The sequence below is a fragment of the Mastigoproctus giganteus genome, chromosome 5 (genome assembly GCF_048544385.1).
Source record: "Mastigoproctus giganteus isolate SK-2022 chromosome 5, ASM4854438v1, whole genome shotgun sequence".
In the NCBI taxonomy this organism is placed as follows: Eukaryota; Metazoa; Arthropoda; class Arachnida; order Uropygi; family Thelyphonidae; genus Mastigoproctus; species Mastigoproctus giganteus.
In genome coordinates, this window is record NC_143579.1 from 240,489,484 (window position 1) to 240,510,741 (window position 21,258).

Below are 21,258 nucleotides of genomic sequence, written 5' to 3' on the forward strand. Positions count from 1 at the left end.
AGCGACATTTTTTTTTTCTTAAGCGTTTCATTGCCACGCGCCAGTAGTTCATTGTGACGCAACAATCGATGTTTTAGCGAGCGGCTGAAGGGACATTGACTTCGATACGGCGATTTGTCAGAGCAACAATGACACGCCCCGAGTCTTGGTGCGCGGAGCTGTACAGGATCGCGAGGAACAAAGAATACTTCTGTCGATAAGCGAAGCACTTAAGGTCGAAACGAGGTCGTAATTGAGCTCGATTGTTCGCGACAAATGGGAAAGAGAGAAACAAGTTCCAATATGTCGACCGGCTTCAAAGCCGAAGCTGTCTGAAAGAAAATTTACACGTTCGGTTAGTGGGTGGGTACGATGTTTCCGTTACTGCGTTGATTTACGGATCGATGTCGCGAGACAACAATACAGCGTCCCACAGTGTAAATTCGAAGACTCGAAGCGAATAATCTTCAACTATTCGTTTGATTGTATTAATTGAAAGGTGCGACTTCTGTTTATTCCTCGCTTAGAGGAGCCTCGATTAGTTCGCCATTTTTCGAAAATTGCGCGCTTTCAATATGTTTTTGCGGTCGTAACGAGAGGGGTCATCGTTTAGATTGTGCGCGGATGTCTGCGGCACCCCCTGGTTATCCCAAGCCTCGCCTCGTGCATCTTGCCTCCTCTTTGAGCGGATGGAATATGCGATGCCGCACTAACGACCCTTTTCCCAGAGGTACGACGAAACATTTCGCGAAGCGTGCTCTTGTTTTTCGGCGCATAAAATTCCCTCCCGGGTTCGTTCCACTTTAATGCATTTTCTCGAAAATATTGACGGCACGTGCTGTTTCCATAAGAACTCGACACTTATGTCGGAGAGGAAGCCGCTTAACTCGGGGAAAATGGTTCTCGACTGGCTGCAAAGGGGGAGATCCCGCACCATCATTTGCGTCTCCGAAGATACAACGACGGGCAGTCTCCCGCGTGCATAAAGAGGTACGCGCGAGGGCGATAAACAGATTTCCCTTTTTATTGTGGCAACGCTCACCAAACGAAAGATTCGCCGTACCGCCACGTGCGGATACATGCGTGCGCGTGCAGACGTTTTAAGGATTTTAGTGGCGCCAATATGGGGATGCAGCCCTCTTATAAGGTTGAGTCGTACGGTAAGAGTACTTCGTAAAACTCCATCAGAAATGATATAACGGAGCTCGACCCTCGAACATAACGCATCGAAGGTGGTTTTCGATGCGGGTCTGTGGCAAATATGTGGTGTTAGAAATCTATAGACTGCTTGCGACTCGCTGGAAATGCGAGATCCCTCGTGGTTTGAAACAAATTTGCTGTCGTATTTCAAACGGATGTCACATTTCATCGCTTTATTTATACCTGCACTATATTGCCAAAAGTATGGGGATGCCTTTGGAATTTGGGCGGCAAAACTGCAACACCGAATGGGAGCAGCGTAGTACTTTACAGTGGGGGAACCTTCTGGTGTACCAGATATTAACGGAGGGGACCGGAGGGCGCTCAGACAGGTGGTCCGTAGAATCAATCAGCTCTCGTCGAATACCGACAACGAGGAGAGGGGAGCCACAAGAACCATTTTTATCTCGGGATTTTTTTTTTTATTCAATTAGCTAATTCGTTAGAATTACTATTAAAATGGCACAGTGTGCAAAAGGGAGTCGAACTTATTCTGCATAGGTCCTCTCCCCCCAAAACCTCTCTTATATTATTCACATCATTCAAAATTACTTATCCAATCTCTCCTTGAATTCTGCCATACTCTTCAGCCCTTCACTGGAAGGAATCTTATTCCAACGTTCCACAACACGCTGACCGAAGACATAATACACGACGTCTCCTCTATGGTTCTTTCATGAAATTTCATGTTTACAGAATAATCCTCCCTCATTCATATACGGAGGATGCGCAAAGGTCAGGAAATGACCACCGCATATCTCCGGAACAATATGCAACCAACTAGAGCGTGTCAAGCGCTGGACCTAATCTTCCACAACTTACAAGATATCAAACTGCTACCTAGCAACTTTCGATTCCAATCTGATCACTCGCCAATTGCATGTAAACTATCCTTACAGAGAAATTCCCTTGGGTTACCTGACGAGTACTCTGCTGAATTGCCTAGGATAACCTTCTCTACCAAATATCTGAAGCCAGAGATCATTCTCCAATGCTTGATTGGGTTTGACTGGGGGCGTCTCTATTCTGAGCTGTTGGAGGATGCCGTTATGCTCTTATCGGAACAACTGAAGTTAATGCACTACATGGTGCAGCCAGAATCACCAGGATTGGTAACAGGTCGAATCGGGGTTTAAATAAGGAAACTAAGATGGCTTTCATCAAGAAGCAGAAGGCCTACCGGAAATGGCAGAAAACTCAACTTCCCTCAGACCATTCCATCTTTAAGAAAGAAAGAGCTTGCTTCTTGAAAAAGAAAAGGCTGGTCCTTAACCAAGCTGTTCTCAATAGGTTGAAGAGTGGTAGAAGGATCCTTTCGCATCATCATCTAGCCATTGACAAAAATCTTGTCCAGGAATGGGCACAGTTCAGCTTACAGCAGGCAGATTTTCCTGACTCTGATTCCTTTCTCTCGCAGGAGGACTGGTTACCTAGGGCACACTTGTCTGAAATAGAAATAACTTGAGAGACCCTAATTGATGTCATCAATAAACTACCCAACAAAGCCACTGTAGGTCTGGATGGTTTCCTACTCTTTATTATCAAAATTTGCAGCCGATATATAGTCGACCTTCTCCTTCACCTTTTTAGACAAATCCTGCAATCTGGAATAGTTCCTTCGATTTGGAAAACCTACCATGTTAAGCCCATTCCAAAGATCAAGAAACCGAATTCTCCTAAAGACCTGCGACCAATATCCATCAGTTGTTCTTTACTCAAAATTTTCGAAAAAGTAATTCAGCTAACAATTGCCCAGCATTGCTTTGCACACAGGCCCGAGTACCTGCATACAATTCTACAAAGGAGATCGACAACTACCAATCTTCTTGATACCCTCTTTAGAATTCAGCGCACCCTCAACAACAAATCACAGATTGATATCATATTCCTCGACATAAAAAATCGGCTTATGACAGAATACACCTCCCAGCTCTTTTTACCATTCTGAAACACTACGTCGGCCTGGCGGATTCCTTACTTCAAATTTTGAAGTATATTTCACTCCCTGGACATCTGTTTGTGACCCACAATGACTTTCAAGTAACTATTGACGTCTCAAGAGGCATCCCACAAGGAAGCGTACTGTCAGCTGTCCTGTTTGCAGCAGTTTTGGAGCCTTTCCTTGCTCAGAATCCGAACTTTGTCTCTTATGCCGACTATCTGAAGTTCTACGTGAGCTCAGATCATAATCATCAGATTCATGATATCAACCAACAAGCTTCTAGGCAGATATTGAGCTTGGAAAGTTATATTGCCACAATAGGGCTGCATCTGAGCCCTTCCAAATCAGCGCAACTGACGATAACCAAGAAGAAAGTCAAAAACGATATCCAAATCTTTGTTAGTGGGGAACGGTGCAAAAGGTGACCTTTCATACTGATCTTGGCCTCACTTGGGACGTTGGGCTCACATTTCAGCCTCACTTTGCCAGGATGAGGCAGAAGACGTACGCTGCTCTTTGGGCAGTGCGTCAAGAGCTCGTTGGTGTGCATCAGCCAGCGCTGCTTGTTCGGCACATCCTAAGATGCATTACGCCGATTCCTCTCTATGCTTCAGAAATTTGGTCAACTGCCCCTGCCTCATACCTTCAGAGGTATCTCAGTTTAGAGTACTGGTTGCTTAGATGGATGAACAGGGTGGTAGGCCACCCCCTAACTATCTCCAGATCTATCCTACAAGCAAATCTGGGCACCACTCCCTGGAGACATATCATCATGACAAAAAATGTCCTCACACTTGCACGGCTTATTACGAGGCGAATTTATGCTCCATCGATATTCACATCGATATCCATCTCTGGCCCGAGGAGAGCAAGAGGGGAGCATCCCGACTCCTGTTTCCCTCTACGTCTTACGCTGTCAATCATTGATTCCTGAGGAACATGTTTCCAGCCAATTGTCTTCGGATCTTCAATAAATTTAGGATCCATCCTGATAGGTTCTGTGAAGACAAGCCCTACAGGAAGGAAATCGTCAAGAACTGCTACCAGATTATGAACTTATAATACTCACCTGCTCCTGGACATGACAGACTGTGTTTTTTTTTTTTTTTTTTTTTTTTAACTCGCCTATTTGTATATGACAAAGACTTTTTGTCTTCATGCAATCATATATTTTGTATATTATTGTATATTTAATCCTGTAAACGTCTCGGGTCGAGCACGCATGTACTCTTGTTTATTGTACATTGTGTTCCTCGCACCTTAGTGTGTAAATATTCACACCCTTCTGGCACAGAGCCGTCCCGGGGTGACCCAAGGTTTCTTGGGAAATAAACTGATTTTAATAATAATAATAATAATATGGCCTTAGTTGCTAATGCTCCTAAAAACCAAATAACTAATCGACTAACTAACCCTCATTCATTTTACTAATCCCCTTACGGCCTTATACATCTCAATAAAATCCCCCCTGTCTTCCAATTTGTGTACTGCTAAGCTCTGCAGATGGATGGATCTTATGGAGATGGATCACGATGACTTCCTTGTCTCTACTTGCAAAATTCCAATAAATCGTGGATAGGTTACCCCTCCCGGCGTCTACACCATTCCTCGATTTCTATTCCGCCAAATTCAGTTAGTTCGTTTGGGAGCATTAAACTTTTGCTGCCTTTTACAGCTCACAACGGGTCAAATTGCTTTGAAGCAGTTAAACTTGCTTCTAATCGTTAACCACCCTTCCCACCTTTAAGTGGTCTGCAAACTTTGATAACTTCTCCCGTCTTCTTTCATCAATATCATTTAGAAAGATAAGAAACAAGTGAGGTCTGAGTGTTGATCCCTGAGGGACTCCACCGGCTACCCTTTCCTTGTTAAGAATATTCCTGTCTCGTGTCCTTCAACCAACCTCGAAGCCACTGATGGATCTTTCATGTTATACCAACTTTTTCTGATTTATACAAAAACTCTCGTTTAGAAGAGCATCGAAAGCGTTACTGATATTCTGAGATTAGTAAGATAAGCTCTACCTTTTTTAAATTCGTATTGGCACCCATTCGATGATGTCATTCCTATCGAGATGGTCCTATGTTGCATCTTTAACCACTGTGACTTCCGTAATTTTTTCAACCGCAGAATTCACCTCGCTGGTCTCTAATTGGTGGCCACTTCTTTGGCTTCTCCTTTATGGTCTGGGGAGACATTGACATATCTCCAGTACAAGCTGCTATATACCTCATCCACGGCCAAAATTCGATGATTTGTGAGTTCTCAAATGCCTCTTTCATTATCGTTGTTGTGTCGGGTTGTTGTTTGATTAAATATAAACACTCTGTTACCCTGAAGAGGTCTTTTCAGCCTCCATTGGCGTCTCGAATCAGCGAACCGTTGACGACCACAGGATCGCCGATGGGCGGTTGTTATTTATATATCGGAGCAATCTGAATACAGAGACACTTTGGTACTTGAAAACCTCAGCTGAGTTGCAATTTCCGCAATAATCACACTGGTGTTAACTACCGTGCGACGTTCAAAGTTACTTAAATCTTTCTCCTTGCTGAATTGTTGCTTCGAATTGTAGCATCCACGCGTATCTACCCACCCGCCGTGTTAAACATGTTTTGTCAGAAGGGGAGCTTCATTTCATGAATGAGTAGGTGTACCTAATAAAGTGGCTACTCGGTGTAAATAATGGGAGCACAAGTAAGTGACCGCCAAGTAACTTTTGATTAGCGCATCGAGAAATGTTATATAATTTCGCCAATCGGACGTGTTCGAGGTCATCTCACACACACACAAAAAACAAAAAAAGTCTATGGGTCCAGGTGGAATTGCCCTCATTTCATGGAAAAGGGCCATCACAGTCTCGTATTTTCGTCTAACGCCCTTATCGAATGTAGACAATGTCCGATTAATTTTAAATTCGGTTTTGTTTAAAGTAGCAGGAGATTGAATTTCAAAGTAGACTCTGTGAATTCGAAATATTCGATCCAGTGGACGTGGCAGTACTTTCTAATTTAAGTGTAAGTGTGTTTAGGGTCAAGTGGCACCAGGGGTTCCCCCCATCTCCGCGTAGTTTACATTGTGGTGTGTTACAGTACGCTGTAAATGCCAGAGATTTAAAAGTGTGTGGGTCTTGGATCGTTGGGGCCCAACGTTGCCCCGCTTACGCCCCGTGGAGGCAGACCAGAAACCCAGTAGCTTATATATACTCTGTCAGGTCCTGCGACCTAATTTCCTGAGATTTCGGTGGTTAGGACCTTAATAAAAAAAAAAACAAAAAAAACGGGGGACTAAGTTTAGAAAAAGCTAGGAGAGGTTAATGTGGTGAGTTAAAGTTTTCAATTTAGAAATCGTTAATTTTGATTAGTTATGTGGGGTTTACGCTGGCGTATTAGTCAGACTAGGGGGAAGAGACTGAAGACTGGGGGAGAAAGACAGAAGTATGGGGTCGATAGAGAAGGCAACCCCAGGTGGTCAGTAAGGCATGTCCGTGCCTCACCAGGCGAAGTATATGGGGTGGCAGGGGAGGGCGGAGACAGGAAGACCATCTCCTCCTCCCCCTGCCGGGGAGAGGAAAAAAGGTACCAGACAAGGGAGCTGGAACAGATCGCCATTTGGCTACATGGCAGTGAGGCTGCAGCAGTCGTAGTGTAGTCATGTCCGGTAGTAGAGTCACTCGTGGGACAGTGTCCAGTCCAAGTTGAATGTCTTTGTTTTTGGTTCTCTATCTTCAGTTAGTACATTTGTCAGTTTCAGGTAGGTCTCATATTTGTTGGTACATAGGCAGGGTTTCTTGGTTCCAGTGTTCGTTCGTATCATTGTAGGAAGTGCACCGTCACTATTCCTAGGTATCTTCCACATAATTATCATCCCGGGGTGTGTCTGAAAGGATGTTTTGATTTGTTAACTGGCTGGTCGTCTTTCACTCCTGGTGTATTGCATTTAGCGTTCTTCTTCTTAAGAAGAGTTCTTGAGCGAAGTTGGTCGGGGCTCTGTATTCCTCCTCTGAATCCAGTAGGTGAAACTCTTGCCCTCTGGGGAGGTATCTTATACTCGTGATTCGAATACACCTGAGATCCTCGTATTGCGGACAGTCGTACATGAGGTGTTCCCAGGTTTCGATCTCTCCACATGCGTTAAAGGGGCCGTGTCCAGTTAGCAAGTATGTTGTTTGCAACCCCGGAAAGAACCAAGTAGGCGATTTTGGATAGATTTTTTCAAGTCGTAATTCTGATTTATGGTTTTATACACAAAGCTCTCAAGAGCTTTCGATTCATTTGACCACCGACTGCTGTTTGAAAAACTTCATCATTGGTTTTCGCCACTCACTGTTAAAATGGATCGAAATTACCTTCATTATCGATCGTACTCGTGTTTTTCCACAGAGAACATTCCTCCACCTTCGCGTTAAGAATCCGAGCGCCCCAAGGGTCGTTTCCGGTCACACGCTTTTCAATCTACATTTAAACGGTTTGTTTTATATCGAGGGTAACAAAGACGTTGGAGGGTCGACTTACCCCGATTACCTTAAGATTTCGCTGATGGTCGGGACAAAATAATCGGAAAGACAACGTTTCTGTTGACTTTCGCAGCCGGTCGATATACAATGTCCACTCTGTCCGTTTACGTTACTGAAGCGGACACTAAGGATTTAAGAATCAATTTTTGCTCTAATGGATCTTTTAAGTGAGCCATAAAATTAGCCATTATGTGAGCTTTCCATCCTTTATAGGGTGGAAAGCAATAATTAGGTGTTGTAAGATGTTTCTGCCACCCCAGTAGACTCATTTCTTTGTATCTTACTCTTTTCTTAACTCTGGCTCCTCCACTTCTGGAATCCGCTTCGATTTTTTGTTCTCCCACGTCGGAATAGCAAATTGCAGTGAAACAAATGCTGGGAATGATGGTGAAACTCATTCTTGTAAAGAAAAGTATCCCAATTATCTTGAGCGATGCGGGATCTCTTTCCACCAGAAGGGACATTGCACATTTAAAATTCTTTCACGGTGCCTTGCAGAATCGTCTAATTTCGGCGGACATCAAAAGTGCAGTTCCACGTTCTCAATAAAAAAGGAAAACGATCTGACCTTGGATCCTTTCATTTGAGGGAGGCGGAAGAGTGAATTCAACCATTGAAGTTAATTATCAAATCGTCGCTAGACTCAGGAGTTATTGGATTGGAGAAGTGCCAATACATAAATGCAGTTTTCAGAGTGAAGTAGGTAACTACAGACCGCTAAGTATAACTTCAGTGGTTGGGAAAATGTTGGAGGTAATGATTAAGAGTACAATCCAGGGACATTAAGAGAGGAAATGACATTTTCAAGGACACAACGTGGTTTTTAGTGGAAAATCATGTTTAGCCAACCTGATTATTATTGTTATTATCAGTTTATTTATCCACAAAAATGCGGACCACCCCCGGGACGATGATGTGCCAGAAGGGTATGCTATTCACAGACTGAGGTATGAGGTAACATGTACAATGGATTTCAAGTAGAGTACATGTGGGCTCGACCCGGGATATTTACACAGAATTTTACTTAGAAATAGATGGTTGGAATAATATACCAAGTTTGAAAATAAATATAGTCGGACGTTAAACAAAATTATTTGTAGAAAGGCATTCATTGGTCAGTTGCGAGTGTCCATCACAGATTGATCAGCTGATAACAATTCTGTACGGTTTTCTTTCTGTAGAGCTTATTTGGATGGATAAGCTCTACAGAAAGTTTCGAATTTGTTGAAGTTCTCAAAGCAATTGGCAGGAAACATGTCCCTCGGAGAATTAAGATTTGTCAGAGTTAACCACAGAGGAAGGTAATCACTTCTGGGTGATCACTTCTGGCCTTCTTTGTTCCGGAGATTAATGCTGTTACGTTGGGGTATCAATTCGCCACGTTAAAAGCCGTGCTAACGTGAGGGCATTTCTTGCAGTAATCAGATGTGTCCACGAAGTGGTGTCCAGATTTGCTTGAAGGATGGATCTGGAAATAGTAAAAGGGTTGCCCACCACCCTTTTCCTCCATCTTAGCAACCAGTACTCCAGTCTGAGGTACTTGTTTAGGCAGTAGTTGAGCAGAAGTGGGGGCAGAGGATCAAATTCTAGAAACGTACAGTGGTATAGGTGTAATACAAAGCAGGTGTGCCACAAGGGGGAGTCCTGTCTGGAATTCTTTTCACAGCTATAATTAACCCGCTAGTACACAACAGACCAGATATGTCATCATATGCGGATGACTTGAAGCTCTTAACAAAAATAAAATCAACCGATGAAGCAATAGACACAACAGCAACCATCAACAAGACTTTATCATAAATAAAGCAGTACCTCATGAGATTTGATCTGCAAGTTAATCTTGCAAAATCCGCCATCATTGTCTTCTCACTGAAACCCACACCAACCATAATTCAGCCTGCGATAAACGGAGTCTTGATCCCCTGCGTCGAAAAGCAGAAAGACCTGGATGTGACCTTTGATCGAAAATTGAGATTCCATCATCACATTGAAGAACTCTGTGCAAAATTCAACAGGAAAGTGATTTATTATTGTGACACCGACTCATTTCCATCCAAAATATTATTTGTTGATGAATCTGGGTATCTCCTGGCACTTTCTGCCGCGAAGGGTGTTTGTCCCTTACCAATGTACATCTGTATCTTTTATTTGGTAGGACAAATAAAGATTTGTTTAATATTTATTATTGTAAGATTTTACAGATCACCCCCCCCACACACACACAAACCCCACGAGAGAGGATTTCGGAGCTGGTGCAGTTCCTCCACACCATTGCACTATCTGCGCCACGATACGAGATTAAACCGGGGCTAATGTCACTGTGCTCGGGTCCGACAGGGATTGTTCATTCCCCAAATCTCTCCTCGTGGGTGACACGGGGGGGGGGGATGTCCCGCAGATTAATGGACTCACGCGGAGTCATCCTTCATTAATCCAACGGGTTTTGCGCTCGATCGATTCTTCCTCTCGCGCTAATGAGACTTTGTCACGTGACTCGTTGCTCCAGACGATTTTAATTTGCCATTTTCGCCACAAAAGCTGTTCCCTTAATTATTTCTCGCCTCTGTGGGCCGAACAACATCGTTATTGCCCGCCGAAGGGAAAACCCAAATGGACGAACCCCGGGAAGCTGTTGCTATTGAGAGCCACACATTGGAGCGAGAAAATGAAGCAATCGCAAAAATACAAAGAGAAAGGGAGACGCTGTGAATTCTTCGCTGGTGTTCATTTTGCTCGCAACATAAATCTACGAAGAGGGACATAAACGGGATCGCAACATTTTTGCACTTTGACAAATGGACACGGTGCTGCCATCTGGATATAGGGACCACAAGTTCCGCTATGGTGCGTACAATGTATTTAGGAGGGAAGATTGTGAAGAGCGTGACGAGAGTCTCTACATGCAGAAGCAACGAGCAAGCGAGCGCGAATGTCTTATTACGGGTGACCTCAATCTGTCCTTCATTGAGTGGAACAAGTGCGAGGCAAATTCATCTTGGGGAAAAATGTTCCTAAATAAACTAGATGGTTATTATTTGTACCAGCGTGTTAGGGAAAGTACTAGGGGCGAGAATATTCTTGACTCTTCCATCGTTAGTAACGATTCAGATGACATCGCGGGGCTTAAAGTACAAGAACACTGGCAGGTGGTGATCACGCAGTCGTCAGTTGGAAGGTGGAGAAAGATGTTGCAGTAGTTAAAGCTAAAGGCGCTGGTTTTAATTTCAGAAGAGGGGGCTTTGACAGCTTAAGGCGCTGTGTGGCATCTATTAATTGGAACTATTGCAGAGTGAGCGCGAATATACTTCGATTAGGGAATACATTTAAATTAAAAATCATATCATAGAAGCCGTGAAAGCATAAATTTCACTAAGAAAATATTGCAGAAGGGATGCAGAAATGGATGGATACAGAGCCAGTCAAATAGAGCAGAAAAAGATATCATCGGACAGTTACACAGCGACGAAAAGTACTGAAGCGAACAACAACTACAAGACGATTTGTAATAGTACGACAGATAAAGTTAGAGAAGCAAAAAGGCTGAGTATAAAAAAGCCCCGGCTAAGAGAGCAGAGAATGGGGGCAAGGAATTTTTCATATGTTAGGAAGAAAAGATCGCACCCTACCCTTGGGCAGTAGGTGTGGGAAAGCCTTAGACAACCCAGCTGATGTTACGGATGAATTGAACGGGTACTTTTGCATCGCTCCTTACTGAAGCAACACCCTTCGTGCTGAGAAGAGGACATGCGAGTGAGGCTGAGCATTATGAAAATAGTGATTTTGAAATTACAGATGACTGCCCTTTTCAAGCATGAAGGTAAGTAAGGGGCTCCCGGAGTTGATGGATTATACTGTGCAGTTTTGAGGGAGAGCGTGCAAAGGAGTGTACTGAACCTCGAGGTTAATTATGAGGACATCTTTGGACTCAAGGGAGGTTCCTTTGGTTTGGAGAATTGCCAATATATCGCCAATACGTAAGAGCTGTTCTAAGAGTGAAGTTGGTAACTACAGACCAGTTAGTCTGACTTGAGTCGTAGGGAATGTCTTAGAGGGCGTAATTAAGAGTGCAATCCAGGGACATTTAGATAGAAATTGAATGCTTAAAGAAACACAACATTGTGTTCTTAAATGAATATAAATAAATAAATAAATTTTCTGTTTATATTCCGGGACGACCACACGGTCAGATGAAATCATGTTTAACTAACCTGGTAATCTATTTTGACATGAGCTAGATGTAGAGAACAATTTCCACATTGTTTATTTCGAATTTGACTCAGTTCTTCATGAGAGGTTACTGTATAAGCTGAAACATGTTGGGATTACTGTAAAGATTCTAAGATGGATTGTAGGGTGATTGAGGGCAAAAAGGCAGAGGGTTGTGATTAATGGACATTCTTCAGAGTGTTGTAAGGTCAGAAGTGCGGTCGCCCAAGGATCGGGTCTTGGACCACTGTTAATGCACTTTGGAAACAGCACCCCCAAATAACTTATATATTTTGTGGTGCTGAATTAAAAACAGTAGAAGAAGAAAGGGATCTCTTTTCTATCGATAATTTATGGAAAATATCCTGTAGAGATAGAGGTCATAATCCCACCGTATAAGGCAATTGTAAGACCGCATTTGGAATACTGTCAGAAGTGGAGTCTCCCAGAGATCGGTTCTTGGACCTCCGTTGTTTCTTTATTTTCATAAATGGTATCAGCGAAGGGATATCTCTGTCAAAATATGAAGATCTCATCTGAAAAAAGACCTCGAGCTTCTTGAAAGGATCCAAACACGAGCAACTCGCATGAGATCGGCTGAAGAGCGACAGTACAAAGAAAGATGATGTGGGCTACAGAGCAACAAGGCACCTCAGAGGTTTCTTGATTGAGGTTTATAGACCGAGCGGGGGTCAGTAAAATGAATGAAGAGGTTTAGAAAGTTTTCTTTTAGCCAACGAGTCGTTGATTGTTGGAACAATTTGCTTCCGCAGGTAGTTGAGGCTGACAGTTTGAACAAATTCGGGGGTCAACTGGATAGTTACCTACGTGAGGAGGGAACCGCAATAATTTGTATTTTCTAATCTATTTTTCTACTTTTTTTTTCGGCCTGTGACTCGACCTTCGACCTTTTTTTGCCAGGAAAAACCTGTGACTTCCTTGCAATGTATGGCTAATACCAATACTAGTAATAGTAATAATGTATTAATTTTTATAATATTATAAATATAATTTTTTAAAAGTTACTTTTTTAATATTTAGTAAATTTAAACTATGGTTGTGACAAAATCCTTCTCGAACACTTCGTCAGAGACTCATAGTGAAATAGCCGACGGTGATTTCCGGGTGAATCATGATTTCATCTTTTGCAGGACCTGGGATGTACTCAAAGGTCGATCTAGTCTAGTGGATAATCCTAGCTCATTCTTTTCTTTGTCACTGTTGTAAGGAGTGCACCGATCTTAAGTTAAAATTTGGTGCATTGCCAAAACAATTTGAGTCACTGAAAAAACGGGTACTTGCCCTCGAGATTAATGTAACTGGGAGCTCGTCAGGGACTCAAGACTCTAGTAAACCACCAAATGATGCACTCCCAATTCGGAACCCAGAACAGAATAACCAAGTGCAAACCCCTCTGGTTCAAAAGGACTTTGTTCTATTAGGAGACTCCATTGCAGGGAAATGGGAAAAAATTTTTGTAATAAGGATAGGTGGAGTAGAACCAGGGTATGTCTGCCGGGAGCAACTATTAATAATGTCGCCAACGCATTGTCAAAATTTAAGAGGGAGTTAAAGAGAATATTATTATTCATGTGGGGACTAATGACACCATTTGACGATTTGTTAGACAAATATAGGGCCATGCTAAAGAAATGCAGCGAGTTAGGTAACAGTGCCTGTTTCTGTAATTCTGCCAAGGCACGATAGGGGGGATTATTCATTCAATGCTGAAAGCCTTGTAGATTAACTCAAGATTTCAAGGGCTCTGCAAGGCTTTTGGGGGTAAATTTCTATCAGCTTGGCCCTCACTTGTAGGTAGAAGGAATCTGTTTTGTAGAGATTATTTTCATTTGAACAAGGGTGGTCCAAGGATTTTTGCCAGTATCATTGATGATACCCTAAAGGTTCAGTGAAACTGCTAGTTTGAAGGGAAAAGGGCAATATGGATACGCGTTTATCTAATGATATTGGTCAAAAATTGGTGAAACGGTCAGGGGAGTTCACAAGATAGACAGAATACAAGAAACAGCACCGTATTCAACAGTCACGGGCTTGAACCCCGGTCACTCAAGGTACTTGTACTTATGCACCCACGCGCCGGACCACTAGGCTACGGCGGCCCCTATCTTGCACATACCTCAACAATTCTTGTTTGTTACCGCATCAGAACATAGTAGTAGCAAGATGTTCTGAGGGCAGAAAGGTTTCAAATGAGCTGGCAGCTAATGCCAAAGAAAAAACTATACAAGAACACCAAGTCTTAATTGTTTGTACAGTAATGCCAGAAGTGTCGTCAATAAAATGAGTGAATTCGAACTGCTCGTTAGGACAAGCAACGCTCACATAATAGGGCTTACAGAAACGTGGTGCCACGTGGAGATAGGGAATGACGAGTTTCAGTTTGGGTTTGGTTTGGGGTTTATTGGCGCATTAGGACGAGTTTCAGTACGGTATGTACAACGTATTTAGGATTGAGGTGGAAGGGGTGGTGAGGTCACGCTTCTTATCAAAAGCAGCCTGAGCGCGAGGGAAGCTTTCCCGGATCCAGACGTTTCACACGCTAGTATAGAATCTGTACGGTGTGAGATAGTTGGAAGCAAAGGTATAATTGAGAGTGGGAGCATTCTATGGTCAGGTGATTGTTAAGATTATGATAAGAGCCTCTACACGCAAATGGAACTGGCAAGTAAGCGTCAAGGTCTTATTACGGGTGATTTTAATTTGTCTCTAATTGATTGGAGCGAAATTTTTAAATCAACTAGATGTGACTGCTATTTGTATCAACATGCCAGGAATGTACAAGCGATAAAAGTACTCTACACCTCATCATCACCTATGAAAAGATGACATAATTGGGCTGACAGCACAGGAACCAGTAGCAGGAAGCGATCACGGCGTTCTGCGGTGGAAGATGAAAAGAAAGAGGGGTAGCAGTAGATAAAGGCAAAAAGAAGAGAAGAGAAGGAAAGAGAGAGAGGTAGCAATAGTTAAAGGAAAAGGAATGGGTTATAACTTCAGGAAAGGAAATTACGATGCCTTAAGGCGCTACATGGCCTCTTTAACTGGGTAGATATCTCACAGAGAGCAAATACAATTGAACTATGACATACCTTTAAAACATTAATCACAGAAGCCTTGAATGCTTATTACCATTAAAAAAATACTCCACGAGGGCGATTCCCAGTTGGATGAATAGTGAAGTTGCCGCATTACTTGAGCAGAAAAAGGTGGCATGGAAAGGTTACAGAGCAATAAAAAGTACTGAAGCCTATAACAAATAGCTACAAGATGATCTGTAATAATGCCACTGAAAAGGTTAGGCTGGGGAACAGTAACCCCAAAATAACTTATACACTTGGCGGAGTTGAACTAAAGCCAGTAGTGGAGGAAAGGGACTTGGGTATTACGATACGGTCAGGCATGAAGTTCTTCGAGCATTGTAGACTGGTTGCAAGGAGGATGTACTTCAGAAAATAAAAGCTATGACCTATAAAATTATTAAGATTACCAGGAGTACTTTTGGTGTAAAGAAATCTTCCATTAAATTATACTACTCTTGTATATTTATACCAATTGTGTGTTATGCTGCTGGGGCCTGGGGATACAGAATCGGTAACTCCCTTGTTCAAAAATATCTTACACAAGCACAAAGATTCTTTCTTCTCGCTGTAAGTAGAGCTTGTCGAACTGTCTCTACAGCTGCTCTCCAGGTCCTCAGTCATCGACTGCCAATCCAATATGAAGTAACGTTACACTATCTTTTATATTGTAGAAGAAAAAATGTTCCTGCGATTGTAAATGGTATAACGTATAATACTGACTTGCAAGAAAAGGTAGACATTAAAAGAATGAGAAATGAATGTTGTAGAGCATGGCAAAATACCTGGTCTACCTCTACTTTGGGTAGGGAGACCTTTAAGTTTTTTCCCGAGGTTGTTGATTACGACAAGAAAATGGACTGGTTCAATCCTGGTTTATATGTCACGTTTTTATATACCGGTCATGGAAGTCTCAACTTTAAATTGTTCTCACTAGGAATAAGTAACACTCCTCTCTGTAGTTGTGGTGCTCAAGAAACTGTCGAGCACCTCGTGTTTCATTGTCCTCTGTACGATGATTTAAGACTGGACTTTCAAATTCTCACAAATGTATTTGACTGCTCCGAACTGCCAAGATTGGTTAACTGTTCCGAATATTATACTGCCTTCTCCACCTATGCAGAGAAATTGTTTAAACGGAGGAAAAGAATTCTTGCTCCTGAGGTTCAGTAAAATGCTAGACTGTCTCTTTGAATTACTCTTACCTGATGTATTGATCAGTCTGCTGGACTCCGAAGCCCAGTATTTATTTATGTATCATCATTGTATATAGTCTTTTTATGTACCACCATTGTATATAGAATTTTTATGTACCACCATTGTATATAGTCTTTTTATGTATAATTAACCATTGTACTCTTTATGTATAACTAATCATTGTACTTGTATGTACAATTAATCACTATAAATTGTACCCAATGTATAGATTACTTTCAGCGGTGAATAGGGGAAACCCTGGAGCCCGCCAAAAAAATATAATAAAATACTTTGAATACTTTTTGGTTGCAAGGAGGGCCCATGGTGTCCTATCGTTGATTTATCGAACAATTGCTAGTAGAGATAAGGACGTCATAACCCCATTGTATAAGGCTATTGTTAGACCACACTTTTGGAACACTGTGTTCAAGTATGGAGACTGCATTTAAAGAATGACATTGTTCATCTTGAAAGGGTCCAAAGACGTGTAACTCGCCTGGTGATATCGGCAAAAGGGCGTCTCTATGAGGAGAGACTTATAATATGTGGGTTGCAGAGCTTGGAACCTTAGAGGAGACTTGATTGAGGTGTTTCAGGCTCTGAGAGGCATAAGCAAAATGAATGAGGACGAAATTTTCACAGTTATAAATGATTCTAGAACTAGGGGGCCATAATTTCAAGTTACGGGGGGAATTGTTTAGACTGGATTGCAGGAAGTTTTAGTTTTAGCTAACGAGTTATAAATTACTGGAATAAGTTACCTATATGGGACAAACTTGCAAAAATTGCTAGAGAAACACGAAAGGAGGCGGATATAAACAAATAACGTACAAAAACAAAGTCACCGACAGTATTCGGTCGGAGAAAAGGAAATATTATAGTTCCCAACTTGAAGGCGTCATTACAAGCAAGGAAAAGTGGACAGTCTTGGACAAGCTACTACCTGGAAGGAAAACGAAATCACAGAGCTGCGTTGGAGATGTAGTTGACAACAAGGTACTCATCTCGGATGACCAGGAAAAAGCCGCAGCCTTTTCTGTAATCACTTTATTTCAAGTTTGAATAACCTTTTTAAAGACGAAGTTGACTCTAGAGATAATGCAACGAGAGAATCTGTCAAGCACTCAATGAGGAGCTTTTTTTAATCGCTCCGCTCTCAGATCAAGAGATTTTAGAAGCAGGACATCAATTAAAAGTAAAGGGAGCCCCTGGCTTTGATGAAATATCTCCTGCTCTGCTGAAAAAGGTCCTTAACTCAATTGTAACACCACTGAAGTATATTTATAATCTTCCTTTCAATCTGATAAATTCCCGTCTCAATTCAAAAAAGCAGTCATTGTTCCTGTTCCTAGGGGGAAACACTGCAACTCTAGCAACAATTTTCGTCCAATAGCTCTACTCTCAGTTTTTGCAAAATTATTCGAAAAAATTCTTCACGGCAGACTCATGGGCTTCCTGGAAGTCAATCAGCTTATCCATCAACAGCAGTACGCTTATCGTTCGAAAAGATCCACTGACCTTTCAATTGTTGACTTCTGCTCTAGGATCACGGACTGTCTTGAAAAGGGTCACTATGCAACAGCACTGTTTCTAGACCTATCAAAAGCTTTTGACTGCATAAATCATAAAATCCTACTCAAACACTCAACAATCTTGGCTTGAGAGATGAAATTAACCTTCTCCTTTAAGACTACCTTATTGATAAGCCATTTGTCGTTAAAACAAACCAGTCTTTTTCAGACATTTCTTATTTCACGAGGGGAGTACCTCAAGGCTCACTTCTCGGACCTATCCTATTTGTTCTTTGCATTAATGAATTTCTCTCTCATCTTCCATCTTCCCACCTAGTAGCGTATGCCGATGACATTTCCATTCTAATCACTGATAAAGACCCTAACCAACTTCAATGCAAGATGTTTGCCCTGCTCTCTGAAATGCATAGTTGGCTTCAAAAGAATCAGCTGATACTAAACCCAGAAAAATCCAAATATATGGTGTTTAGGACGAAAAATAAACCATTAAATATTGATTTCGAAACAAAGGAATACAACTGGAAAGGGCGAATGATACCAAGTTTCTAGGAATCTGGCTAGATGACAAGCTGAGTTGGGATAAACAAATGATCACCTTACGAAAGAATACTTCGTCACTAGCAGGAATACTCGCCCGAGCCTCTGCCTGGGTACCTCCTTCCCTTCTCACACTAGTATTCCTTTCCTTAATACAGCTTCACTTCACATATGGAATCATCTCATGGGATACGACCAGTCAAGATAACCGTGCGAGAATCAATTCAATTGTCAATCGATGTGTTCGTTCAATTCTGGGCCTTCCCTGGAATGCATCGGTGACTTCGAGATATAAGGAAGCGAGACTCTTAAGCATCTACCAACTTATTCAAAAAGCTGAGGTGGTCTTTGCTTAAAATGCTTTGAAAACACCAAACTTTCCTCCTCTCTTCAGATCCTTTTTAATAACAATAGAAGAAGAAGGAATAAGATATAATTTAAGAAATGAAGCGAACCTGAATCCTACCGCTTTTTAGAAAAGCCATAGGTGAGAAAAATATAAAATACAGAGGCGCAAAAACCTGGACTAATCTTCTTGGAAATATCAAAAATGCCATTTCACTAAACAGGTTCAAGAAGCTCCTGACTGAACACATCACCAGGGAGGTCTGATCTAAATCACCTTCCACTCAACTCCTGAACTTTCCACAATGCACACCAGTTTGGAAATTATGTAAACAAGTTGAGGGAATAGCTGTCAAAAAGCTTGTAAGCAATTATTTCATCATAATTTCTTTCATACTTCTTATTGTAAAAGTGTTCACAATGTAATTACAAGTACTGTTGTTAACCACGCGACATGTGTGGTTGGTTTACGAAGTCTCTGTAATGGAATGTAGAAACATGTCCGATTCATGATGTATTTGTTTTTATTGTTATCTTTTTCAAAGGGAACACCCCCTAAATAGCCTCTGGTTTATGTGTTCTCCTTCCCTTCTTGCTGTTATCTCCCAACAATTGTAATACAAAATAGGGATAAATAAATTATCAAATTATCATGGGTGGTAGAGGCTGACAGTTTGGGGAAATTTAAAGGTCAGCTGGATAATTACCTAAGGGAGGCGGGAAATGCATAGGTTGTCTGTTTCCTTTTCTCTTTACTTTTTTTTTTGGCTGGAAGCCTTAGCCTTAGGCTTCCTTGCACCATATTTTCAATATTAATGCTAATACATCATCATATTCAGGAGTCACGAATGCTTGGACGGCGGTCAACTGCGTTTGGCCACTCGACATCCTGCTGAGGGAGGGGGGGGGCATCTCTTGTTAAAATTTCAATGTTGCTTCGAATGTCGTTATTATAATAATATAAAAAAATATATTGTAAAACTATATTTGTAAGGTCTTTTTTTATAAATCCCTACAAATAAATTCATTACGACCGAAATAAAAAATACAATTAAATTCTACTCTTACATCCGGGAGACCGCAGAACAGAGACCAGCCGGGGTGTGTGTGGGATTACATACAGGGAAAGGTAACAAATGAACCTTGAAATTAGAGGTTACATGATTAGTTAGAAAGCACAGTTATTAGCATTATTACACGAACACATTTGTCTTAAATGCATTCCTTATTTTGTGACCTTATCAAGAACGAGGTTATTCATCGTAGAGTTGTGATTGGCGATCAAATTTAGCAGCGTATTCAGTTTTGAAGTTAACTTTGGTGTGTTGCAGAGACGGGCCGGTGAAACCCTAATTCCAACAGAATCCGAGAAGTTTACCTGGTCTAATTCTCTTGTCTTTTATTTCCATGGAGTTAATCTTATTAGCTGCTCCTTGTCATCAACTCCTCCTCCTCTCCTTAAAATCGATGGTGGAGCTCTTCCATTTGTTATGATCACAAAATTTCTTGGACTTTCTTCCTTTCTTTCTTCCTCACTTGAATGATTTAGCTCATAGGGTTAGAAAATTCGGCTTCCCAATTGAAGGAAGTACAATTCAAAATTTGGGTTTGAATCATCAAATGTGGAATATTCTATATCAGACTGTTATTCTGCCAATCACTACTTATGCTGCTGAGGCAAGGCACTAAATTTCTTAATGTACAAACCAAACTTTATTCACTCCAGCGAAGTTTTTCCTTGTTCTGGTCGTAGTATGTCGAACTGTTTTAACCCCTGCCCTAGAAGTTCTTTCAGGATCCTTACCTGTAGACGTATTTATAATTTACCCTGGACTGTCCATGGTAAATCTTTTTCGTAAAGGTATTCCAGCTGAATTCGATGGAATTGAACTTCATTTCTTTTTCCGTCGAAAAGAAGAGAAACAGCGAATCCTTAAAATTCTCTGTGATAGTTGGCAGCTTCGCTGGGCGGATTCCCAAAAAGCTTTAATCTCAAAACCTTTCATCTCTGATGTGGCATTTGTTAATAAAATAACTCACAAATGGTTCTCTTCCAGTATGTTTATTACCTTCTTTTAATGGACATGGATCATTAAACTTTAAACTTGCCAATTTCCTCTCTCCACTTCCGAATTCTATGTTTGTGGTTGTGTTGAGGATTCGACCCGTGTTCTGCTTTTCTGTACGATGCATTTCGTCTACAGTTATTCTTGATCACGTCTCTCCTGGTCAGGAATCTGTTTTTATTTATTTTCCTATGTTTTTTTCAATCATCTCAAAAAATTTCTCGTTCTGGCTTTCTTAAAAGGCGGCAATTACTGTCTGAACAATAAAACTACTTTTTAAATTGCTCACTACGTATTGTGTACCTTTTAATTTCCTTCTTCATTCTTGTTTATAATTTTATAAATTTTATTTACATCAATTTATCAGGTTTTTTCCCCTAAAATTGCTGACCTCCTAGTTTTAGTGGACGTGCCTTGTTGTTGTCAGAATGATAATACAAAAATGTTAAAACTTTATTAATTTTCTCAACTGTTTGTTCTTCTTATCAATTTTATCGTTATGCTTTTATAAAGATATTTTCTACATCTGTTCATATACTGTCTAGATTGGCACTTCCTCCAGTGGATGGTGACTTGTATGCCTAGCACAAGGCCCTGCGATTCCCTCGTGTCGAGAGACGGGCCCCAGGCAGCAGCTGCC